Source organism: Lotus japonicus, chromosome 3, assembly GCF_012489685.1.
Source record: "Lotus japonicus ecotype B-129 chromosome 3, LjGifu_v1.2".
In the NCBI taxonomy this organism is placed as follows: Eukaryota; Viridiplantae; Streptophyta; class Magnoliopsida; order Fabales; family Fabaceae; genus Lotus; species Lotus japonicus.
This window is the reverse complement of record NC_080043.1, coordinates 22,614,734-22,626,623: the sequence shown is the minus strand read 5'-3', so window position 1 is coordinate 22,626,623 and position 11,890 is coordinate 22,614,734. Positions and strand designations below refer to the sequence as shown.

General features: G+C 37.3%; 1 pseudogene; it reads right to left on the bottom strand.

Moving 5' to 3' along the window:
* Positions 1–3,230: 3,230 nt before the first annotated feature.
* On the bottom strand, positions 3,231–9,507 carry LOC130743772 (kiwellin-like; annotated as a pseudogene).
* Positions 9,508–11,890: the final 2,383 nt, after the last annotated feature.

Sequence of the window (11,890 nt, the reverse complement as noted above, 5' to 3'; positions counted from 1 at the left end):
AAGACAATGTGGATTGTGGCGGGACGGTGGTTGAAGTAATCATCTAAAACTCCTGCAGGAATGGGCTGAAAAAAAAGTTATTTTAGTTAGTAATAAAACAAATACATACATAGAGAAAATGAAATGTAAATTACCAAAGCTTGATTGCCAGTACAAAGAGGGGTTGTCAGCTGAGAAGTCCACGCAAGATGGTGTTCCACATTGAGGTGTTGTGGCACACGATTTGCATACTCAATCTCACCTCATTATCATGGAAAATGCGAATATTGTAAGAGGATCCCTCAATGTGTGTGAAGTGTATGTATACAGTACCCTCCAATTCATGAGTACCACGCATCATATCAAACCCTCCTTCAAACCAAATTTCATTTCCATGAGACCTCACTTCAGTTTGGAACACATTACCAATTGGATCAATTAGATCAGCAAAAGGATGCTGCATGACCTGTGGATAGTTTCTTAAGAACCTCCTTGGGACAACAATATGTTCCTGCATAGAAACAAATTTCTTAAGAAAAGATTGGAAGAACAAATTATAGGTATCAAACCCTGTCCAGGTATAGAGGTTTGATGAATGTGTTGTTAGTGTTCTCCAAATCTGAAAATACATTTGGTTCCATCAAGAGTGATATATGTGGAACAAAAAAGGGTTCCTGCAGAATAATTTGGATACAATATTTGGAGATAATGGGGAGTGCTTCGTTATGTTTGCTGTAGGATGTATTTATAGGGAGAAAGGATCATTCAAACTTGAAAATAGACAAAAGTAACATCAATTTCAATGACTGGAAAAAGCTGTTTTGAAAAAAAAGAGTTGTTAAGTTAAACGTGGGAGGTCCTCAAGATTATGTAATTGGTTGGAATGGACGGTTAGTATCTTTGGTATTTGATATTTGGCAGCAAGTCCATTTACACCCAGGAAAAGGGCGTTACAAACAATAAACCTCTTATAGTGAAAGTTACTATTAATTGTGTATATGAACACGACTGGTGAAGAGGTCTTGGAAGTTGGAATTGATTAGAATTCACATGTACACAGTGCTTTGGAAACAAAATATTAAACTTTTGAACACAATTGTAACTACCTAAGTAGATAAACTCAAGCAGGAAACAAATTAAGGTTTAGATTCCAGAATGAAGAACTATTGTTGGAGTGAAAACAGGTGTAACAGTCATTTTCAAATTGAAAACATTAATAAATATAAATACATAACAAAATAAAGACAATATAAAAAAACAGGAAAATAAAATTAGAGTTAAAATAAGTCCTCAAGTTACCATAGTCTGGATATTAACACATAGGTAGAGAATTACAACTTATAGACCACATAAACCTAGTATCTAGACATTTAATAGATTTATAATAGCTAATACCCAAACAAAACAATGTTTGATCGAGTATCCTTGAAAGCAAAGACTACTAATGTAAGATCTTGGTCATTGTTTACAAACACAAAATATACTCTGATAGGCATTAAGTCACAACCAAAATATTACATCTAAAATGTCCACAGCAGCTAGGTGATAGTCACTTCTCAGTCTTCACACTGACCAACTTCCTCTTTCTTCCAGATTTGGTTAATGTTGGAGCATGGCTCTCAGGTTCCTCAGCAATTGAACAAACTGATGCACCTTCAAATGGAGAAAGGTCATCAAGAGAGACACTGGTATCAGCAACAGCAGAAACCTCGCTAGAGCAACCAATTGATTGCTCACTGAATAAAGAGGAATTTTCCTCAGATGAAGATTTTGCAGCAAATAGGTCAGCTATTTGCTGGGAAATAATAAATGAATATTAGTATAGTTAAATAGAAAATACAATATTGCAGGTAGGAAGAAGCACAAATAGATAAAAAATTGAACAAACTAAACGTTCAAATACCGTGGTTGGAGTTTGAATCTTTGCTTTGTCCTTGAAGAGCTCAATTATGGTAAGATCATCACATATCTTTTTCACCTTGTATGAGTCATCAAACTTCATACCATGATCAATGGACTTTTCAACTTTGAAGAGGACCTCCTTGCCAATGATTGACTTGATATCATCAGGGAATTCATCAACAGATTTGCCCTACAAAATATTAAATTAAATCAATTGAAGTTCAAGGTATAAAAAAATCTTATAAGAAACCAAATATACAACAATCTGATTTATTTTGGAGCTAATTTATACATTCTCATGATATAACCTAAAGAGTGAAACATGTTAAGAGTTAACATCAACATGTGTTGAAAAAAACAACCTTTGAGCACAAAACCAACTCTTTGCAGCTCTTTTTAACAACATGCTGACAATCAGTATCAAAGAGTACAAAAGTGGCAACCTCATCTCCATCACAAACCTCCAATTTGATGCGATATCTAATAAATAATAAACAAAATTTAATCACAAATCAGTATAAAAAAAACCATAAGAAAAAATAGAGCAAATAATGAAGGACATGATTGTTGAAATATAAACACCTAGGAATCACATCAAGGACAGGAGAACAGCAAGCAGCACAATAATATATCCCATCTTCAATATTCACAGCTTTGTGGCAGCGGCAAGCTGTGTACCACCACTTCTCCCCCTCAACTAAACCACTAAAATTTGCTAAAACTATAAACAAACCCTCCTATATTGAGAACACAAATAAAAAGTATTATTAGAACTGGGTATGAAAGTAAAAAGCCTTATATTATCAGCTCATGATTTTAGAAAATACCTCAGCTGTATCATGAAGTTCCACAATACTCTTTCTAGGAAACATTGAAATAAACTCCTCATTCGCAGGGATATTAGGGAATGCACCACCAATATGACCAATAGGAATATCAGCATCAATACCATTCAAAGCCAAACTTAAAAAAGCAATAGACAAAATTCAAATTAGCTCATCTACCAAATAACAAAATCTGCAATATGCTGAAGTTCAGTTAAATTACCCATCACGAAATAAAGCAACCTCCGGAATTTCAGCATTCCACAATATCCTAGTAGCTTGCATAACATTCTGGATCCCAACATCTCCTACAATTGGTCGAATCAAACTAAATCAGAGTTAGGATTTTAGAAAGACAATGAATATGGGAACATAATATAATTCAAAGCAAAGAATGTACCCCTATATGTCTTAATTTTGGCAAACTGAACAACAATGACCGCAAGCCCAACACCACCAACAGCAAGAAAACCTTGAACAATATCAACATAGTTCCCAAACAAAGCCATCTTTATCTTTCCCCTGTCAATAAAATTTAAACTAAACAGCATCAAAAATCGCAATAATGAATACAGTGAGTATGAAATAAATGATATGTTAGATATGACATACTTATGATCAGTTATCTCCAACTCAATCTTTCTAGTAACATTTCCAGACTTGGTAAATTGTTGCTCAGCAGAAACAGCTGTAACCAATCCAATAATATCTAACAAAAAAAATGAAAAGAGATATTAAAAACTGATATCCAATACTCCAAAAGATTGATAAGATGAAAACATAAACACCAATGAGGACACTAAACAAAAACAAATACCTATCAAGAAATCAGACTCTCCCATAGTCATGTGAATTTCAGCAGTATCTTTCAATGTTAAACCCATTCTGGGAATGCTTTCACACTGGTCAACTTGAACCTTCATCCTGCTATTGAAGAGAATCTTGTACTCATGATCAGCAGCACGATATGATCCATTGTTGTCAATCACAACGAAATAGGTAAACTTATAAACATTGCCTTCAACAACATCCCTTTGGAACTTGCTGATCAGGTACTTTTTATGGTAGCCTCTATTTTGGAACCCTGTCAAATAAAAAATAAGAAAGAACATAAATAAGAATGAACCAAAACATACCTAATAATGAAAAACATACATAAATAAATTTGATTGAAAGGATTAAACCACCTCAGAATCAATCAGGACAAGTTGCAATGCATATGGCTTGGAAGGTTCAGCAGCAGGGGCCATTTCCCACCTCCTAATAACCCTTGCTTTGATCTTCCAAGCTTGTCTACCAGGACATAAGCTTCGAATGGAACTCACGTGTCCAGACATGGGTACAAAGAAAAAGGAGAAATCAGTGAAATCAGTGGAAACAAATGAAATGAAGGAAATTTTTGAAACAGAATTAGAGGGGGGCAACTGTGATGAATGGAAGTTCACAGCAAGGGGGTATTTATAGGAAAGTTTCTAAACTACACGAACAATACACCACATGTAGGTAATCATCATACAAAAGTGTGTAAGTGGTAGAAAATTAACTGAGATTTGAATTGATACTGACCATTTGAACACAGATCAAAGTCTGAACATGCATTGGAACCCAAAACTTCACATTCTGATGGAAAAACATGAGTCATGAACAGTATGGGACGGCGACGGTAATGAATCATCAGATCATAGAACGTGATGGCATGGTCGATAGTGGGCGGAAAAAAGAAGTTGAACACGGAAAGAAATCTAGGGTTTGCAATAGAAGGATAAGAGGAAATCCAAGGAAGGGGAGAGACGGTGCAGAGGGAAAGGAACACGCCATTGCCAACTATGGTTTGATTTGAGAGAGAGGCGGAGTAGTTAGAGAAGGAGAACTCACACGCAATTGCCAGCTAGGGTTGATTGAGCGAAGCGAAGCAGACATGTTAGGTGGGGAACGACGTCGTCAGCCAAAGATGATTCTGAAAAGAAAAAAACAATTCGTGGTATAAATGAGAAACGACAGGTGGCAGACTAACATTGGTTGTTTCTTATGAATAGTAACTCGAGAATAAGATGTAGTAGATTCCCAAATGATAAATATACGTGGCTTTTAACGGTCGTTAATGCACATATGTCTTATGTATATCCACTAAATATGTATGTCTTATCGTTAATCCTAGTATATTTATTTTGATAAACTAAAATTGTATTAAAGGGAGCACATTGGGTGCTCCAACACTTAATACATGAACCAGTAAGAAGAAGATACATAGCCACTAAGGGCTAAATAAGAAATTGAGTAATATAACAGGTATATTATGAAATCACAGTTCCATTCCCAAGCAGTCCAGTAAACAGAGCATTTCAATTAACTTGTAGTATGTTTAATTTAGACACTAACATCAAAATCATTGAGTCTTTTATCCACTAACAATTTAAATTTATGGGATAATTGGTTGCTACATTCAGCATTTCCCGATCTTATCTGTCAGAATATGTTGATTCACACAAAAATTAATTGTACAGATCATTGATGAGTTACACAAAGCAATAGTCTCATAAACATGGCTCTCTTTTCTTTCTATAATGCTCTCATCACCAAGTGATACAATAATAAATATGTGACATAAATAATGAATTCATTTTGTATTGCCTCTTGATTTTTTTTTGATAAGCAATTGAAATTATATTGAAGGGAAGTAAAAGGGGTACTTCAACCCAATACAAATGAAAAAAGAAAAGAGAAAAGAGTGAGAACTGATGTAACTTTATCTCAGTTACAGTTACAATGATCCAACAAACACCCACAAAACCCCCCCCAACTCCTTGGAAACAGAATTTAGCGACAAAGCCTCATCAAAACCTTACTAGGAAAAACCCCCTTGGAAAAACCTAGTGAAGGAAAAAGAGTACTAACTCACTAAAATCAAAGCGAAATTTCCAAGGAGCAACCCACAATGTCTAAAGACTAATATCCTCATCCAAGCCAATATACGAAATCAGCAATGTGATAGCAAGGAGCCTTCAAATAATCCTTTGAGTTAATCAACTCAATCCTCCAATTATATACCAGCATCAAATTATCAGATCAAAGCCACCAAATCCTTAATTATAATGTAGCAAAATCAAGAACTTTCCATGCCTACTGGAACACTTGAGAATCAACACTAGAATGATGATAACCCACCACTGCCTTTCGTGAGCACAGATACAAAAGCCAGACAACACAGTACCAAAACCCAATCTTACATATCAGATAAACAGGCAATAGGTTCCATACACCACTCTGAGAACGAATGAAGAAATCTCTTATTCTTTGCTCTTAACCACTCCCAGGCCTTGCTCTTGATCAAATCAAACAACACAACTTGTATTGCCTCTTGATACTCTCCATCATGTCCATGCTCTTGCTGTCTTACCTAGTGGAGGTGTATCAATACGGCGGCTTTTAGCAGGGAACAATGCCAAATGGGGTACAACAACTAAGAGCATCTTGAATGGGAGTGTCTCACACTAAAGAGACTCTCTCACTAGTGTCTTACACCATTGGAGAGAATTTGTTCTTCCACCATGTCTAATTTGGGTGTGGTAGTGTAGACACTTCTCTCTTATGTGTCTCTCATAAATATGTTCATATAAAATATTATTATATTTGTTTATCGTTTAATCACCCAAAGTATGTAGTTAATTGTGGGGTCTACAAGAGAAACTTTTAGCAGTTTCTGGGTTGGAGTAAAAAATTAGTCAGTGGTTTAGATGATGTGGAACTATGAAAAATTATAAAAAATAAGTGTAGATGCTCTAAGAAATTAAAACATTCAGCTAGCACGAGCAATCAACCGATTAATTGCGTGAGAGCGTATTATAAGAAAATACTCATCAGAGATTTTATCATCATAATTGGCGGTCGAAAGAAAAGTGATTAGAGATGTGGACTCGCACAATTAATCGAGGTCTATTCAGTAGAGGATATTTGAAATCACAATTCAACTCTCCCATTCCACCCTCTCCCATTCAGGATTTGTGACCCGTAGGCACACCAACGGAACACCTCCTCCTCCTTTTGTTCTAGGTTTTCATCATTATTTTGAGGTTTTCGGCCTTGGATTTTCATGGAATAAATGTGAGGGAGAGGTGGTATTGTACGAAAATAAAAATCTCACATTTCACTCACCAAAACCTAAATCAAAACCCAATTTCTAATTTTTTTCAATATGTGACGATCGAGTACCTAGTGTGCGACATGGTTTATTTTTGCAGGATAAGAAACCAGTTACAAGATGAGGAAAAACTTATGGATTTATTTAAAAAAAAATCTTTGAATGTTGGGGGTACTCTGAAAGAAGCTTACATTTCGCACAACTAAGGGCACTGGGTCGGAGCCACCTCGTCGCACCGTCACAATCCCACACTGAGTTGTCATCGGCATTGCACCAAAAGCCTCAATGACGCCACCACGTGGCTACCGCTCTCAATTAGATCATCGAGGTCTCCATCGTGCAACTTATTTGGTTTTTTCGCCCCTTCCTCTGAATCGCCATAAAGATGAGATTTTATGCCCGACGGAGAGTGCAAATCTTTTGGGGTGATGCAGATTTGAAGGAAGCCCCTAAGATTTGAAGAAAAAAATCTAGCGAAAGTTAGTGAGATGGACAATGAAGCTCCGACAACGTTGAACGGCGGTGAGTGGCGAAGCTCCTATGATGTTGATGGTGAGAGAGAAAGGGGCAGAGCGGGGAAGAGAATAATGGAGGATGATGTTTACTTTTTATCCCTTTATCACTAATCAATCCTAACCATACATTTAAATAATATTCTTAGATTTCAAGATTCAATGGTGTTTTATCATGATCCCCGGGTGGACCAATTTTAAAAAGCTAGGTTCATCCCTGGTCTTCATATGTGTATATTCCATACTGTTTCCTTCTGGTTTATTCCATCTCCTAAATTTACTCTCAGTCCCCATAGCCATAATTTGCTGTAAATCAAGTCAAGCACAGCATATATACATTCAAGTCCTCTTCACGCGCATGATGAAAAGCTCAATTAACATTTTGTTTGATAAGCAAAAATATAGATATTCTGATACAGATCAGAGCTCTGCTTGGCAAGTTGGCATGAAAATTCAAAAGAAAAAATTGACAGAAATTAAAAGAAACGCATCAGGTATATAGGTATTTAGCAGAATCCAATTGAAGGAAGATGCAAATCTTATCTCGGATTCAGTTATTACAAATTTATTCAAGGAAAGCTTGTGACACCGTTCATAAATTAAAGCCTAAGGTAGTGTTAATAAGTTGTTAACTAGCTTTTATACAACTGAAGCTTGTTCTAGTTGTATACTCGATGGTTCACTCCACATGGACCAAGTGACGCGCTCTTCTCCCACATTCGAATCCAACCCCAACGCATCCCACACGCCTTGGGAGCCATCCACGATGTTCTTACGGCAAGGTGGTTGACCGGCGTGCTCCCTATCACACCCATTCACCGAGTCACACTCGTCCACCACCTTCGCCGTCGTGCTCTTACCATTCCTGCAGTGTTGTCAAATCGCGATCGCGGAAAATCGCGACGAGGCCAAAATCCGCTATTGCGTTTAGCGGATAGCGTCGCGGGCAAATATCGGTAACCACATAGCGGTTAAAATAAGTAAAATATTATAAAAAAATAGCAGCTTATCAGACATCTATTGCAATACTAGAGCAGAAACATTTGAAAAGAACAAATAAAAACTGCATAAAAAACAACAGCTTATCACATAACAATAAAAACTGCATAAAATCATCATTTTTAACAACCAAATTTTAATTATTAAAGGCTGCCACCAGCTCAAAACAAATGTCAAAGGACTTAAAACAACATAAACCAAACACAAGTCTTAAAACAGTGAAACAGAAAAAGGAAATGCAACAAAAACGAATTAATGGGGAGTTAATTAGGCTTGTAGAAGGAGGATGAGAGAAGGAGAATTAGGATTTTGGAAACCTTTTCAATTCTGCCGTGATTCTTCATGATGAAGCGTAAATATAGAAAAAAATAATTAATGGGGAGTTAATTGGGCAGTAAAGCAGTGAAACAGAAAAAGGAAATGCAACAAAAACGAATTAATGGGGAGTTAATAGGGCAGTTGGTGGCCCACTAGTCAAGAATTACCATATTTAAAAACCCTAAAACTAAAAAAAACGTGCAGTATTCCTCAAAGTCCGCTATTTCCGTTTAGCTTACAGCGCCGCTACGGCCGTCGCGGCCGCAATTGCGTTTCTCGCGGTGGCCGCTATGTCGCGGCGTAGCGATTGCGGTGGCCCTAAAATCCGCTACGCTATAGCGGGTCGCGGCCGCTATAGCCGCTATTTGATAACACTGCATTCCTGGCGGTGATCTTAATCACTCTCCCACACCTCAACTCTTTGTTGTACCACCCTGTGGACAGCGCCACCACTCGCTCCGAGTTGACATGGTACTGACCGTCGCACTCGGAGGGGTCTCCTCCGAAATCGTTCAGCGTGAGAATGGCTTTGAGTGGATGAAGATACCGGGGGAGAGCACTTGTATTGAGGGTATGCTTTCCCCTCACAGTTCAGATTGCCGGAGGACTGGCACGTGTCGCCACTAGGTGGAGGCGGAGGAGCGCTGCCACTGCAGGTGTGGGTGCCGATTTCAGGGTCATCGTTGCACTTGCCGTTGATGAAAATGAGTTGGCCGGCGCAGTTGTTGAGGGTTTTGCAGGATCCATTGCAGGATGAGATTGCATTTGCGCGGAGAGGAAGGTTTATGAGGTTGAAATGGCAAATGGCTGCTACCACAATTGCCATTTTAGCCATTGAGATTAGAGTATAAGGGTCTGTTTGATAGCAGTTTTAGTTTTCAGTTTTTAAAACAGTTTCCATAAACAATTTTTAAAAACAGTTTTTAGAAGAAGAAAATAGTTTGAATGACATGTTTTCGAACATTTAGAAAACTGATATCTGAAAACTAAAAACTGAAACTGAAAACATCTTTTACCTGTTTTGGTTTTTTAGTTTTAAAAACTGAAAATGAGAACTGTTTTCAAAAACAGTTTTCGAAAACAGGTCGTACCAAACAGGTTTCCAATTTTTAAAAACTGAAAACTGTTTTGAAAACAGTAAACAAACAGGCCCTAACTGTGTGTGTTTGCAGTGTATTCATGGCAGAGGGTAAGCATGTGCTTATATATAAGGGTGATGATAACTGAACCTCTACACTCAGATACACAGATGCACTTGTGTCACCTAAGAAAAGAAATGAAAGAGAAGCGATAGAAGCAATGAATGTGATACAACATATTTTTAATAGGCTTAATTCCAGTTTGAGCCCCTGATGTTTCACAAATGTGCGATCTGTATCCCCTGTGTTTAAAATGTGCGTTCAAACTCCCTCATGTTTTTAAAACGGTCGATTGAAGCCCTTCCGTCCATCTCTGTCAGTTGTGTAAGATCAAAGTTTTGATCTAGTAGTACAACTCTATGTTTTGATGATTACAAGTTAACCTTTTGATATGAACAATTGTGGTACTCTAACGTGTTTTTCTGAGTGTGCTATTTGCAGGCTCTGACCTCAACTCAATCTCACACAAATCAGAAGCACTGTGTATAAAGAGCAACCCAAGCAACGCTTTCGCATTCACCATGTTCAGTATGAACAGTGGAAAAGCTTCAGAAGTTCTGAAGTTATACAAACTCTGATGTGGACTCAGTCACTAGAAGTTCTGAAGATCCAGAAAGTCTGATAACCAAGAAACACTGAAGGCTCAGATGTTCTGATGGTGTAGAAGACTCTGAAGATCCAGAAGCTGATTAGTGAAGTTCTGATGTCCAGAAGCAAGATACTCTGAAGACCATGTTCTTCCCTCTGAGTTCAAAATCAGAAGAAACAATGGTCAGAGGATCTGGGCTTTCCCTCTGACTCTGATCAACCGGCTTCACAAGTTCCAATATGAAGCATTCCCCTGATCAGAAGTCTCCTAGGTTTAAAGGTCGCGTCGCTATCCAAGTACAAAAGCAACTGTACCTTCCTGACGACCTACCTAACAGTCTCAGACACAGCAGAAGCTGGATTTTCCAGAACTGCCCTCCAACGGTAGCATTTCCCATGCAACGCTCAACCCTAATCCTTGGAGTATATAAAGAGGCTGAAGACTGAAAGAAACGGCTAGAAGCATTCACATACGCGCAAGACAATCTTAAATTCTTCTAAGTTTTCTTTCATCTGAAATTCATTGAGTTTACTATTAGCTTTTTAGAAGCAAATCTCTTGTAAACAATTCTTTGATAAACAGTTTGTTTAGTTCCTTTAGGAGATCAAGGTTGATAGGATCCTAGAGAAGACTAAGAGAGTGAATCTTAGTGTGAGCTAAGTCAGTGTAATTGTTAGTCACTTGTAGGTTTCAAGTGCAGTTGTAACTCTTACCTGATTAGTGGATTGCCTTCATTCTAAGAAGGAAGAAATCACCTTAACGGGTGGACTGGAGTAGCTTGAGTGATTTATCAAGTGAACCAGGATAAAATCCTTGTGTGCTTTTCTATCTCTTATCTTTAGCACTTAAGTTCTTGAAAGATTTGTCAAAATCTTTAAGGTGGAAGTTTTATACTGAAAACGTTATTCAAACCCCCCCTTTCTACCGTTTTTCATACCTTCAAGTTGATCAAACGGAAATGCTCATGTGTCACTTATTTAATTTATAAAATATATGCTACTAATTGTTGACGGAAATAATCCGTCACAAAACCCTTTAGCCAAAAAAAAATACATATTTATTAATTACAAAATATCAGGTTAATTGAACCTCCCTCTTCAGATCTCTCTCGTCTTCATCTCAATTGCAATACTGGTCTTTTAGGGTTTAGATTTCTGTATGTGAAAAAGATTTGAGATGAGAGTTAGAATTTGGGTTTGGGTTTGAGTTTTGGGGTTTCTGATTTGTGAGGAAGGGGGATGGGAGAAGAGAGAAGGGAGAAGCAAACTCAGATCTCATAGTTTTCAGAAGACAAGGACACTGATAATAAACTAACGTTTCAATAAAAAAGAAAACTGCAAATTAAGTACCCTTCTAGCTTTTCTATAACATAACCTTAACTATCATTCGAAGCATCTAAATTCTTTGGCCAATCACTATGAAACATTTTTTCTATCAGAAAAGTTTGAACTTTTTTCAATTGATGTGATTGATCAATATTGATCAATAGC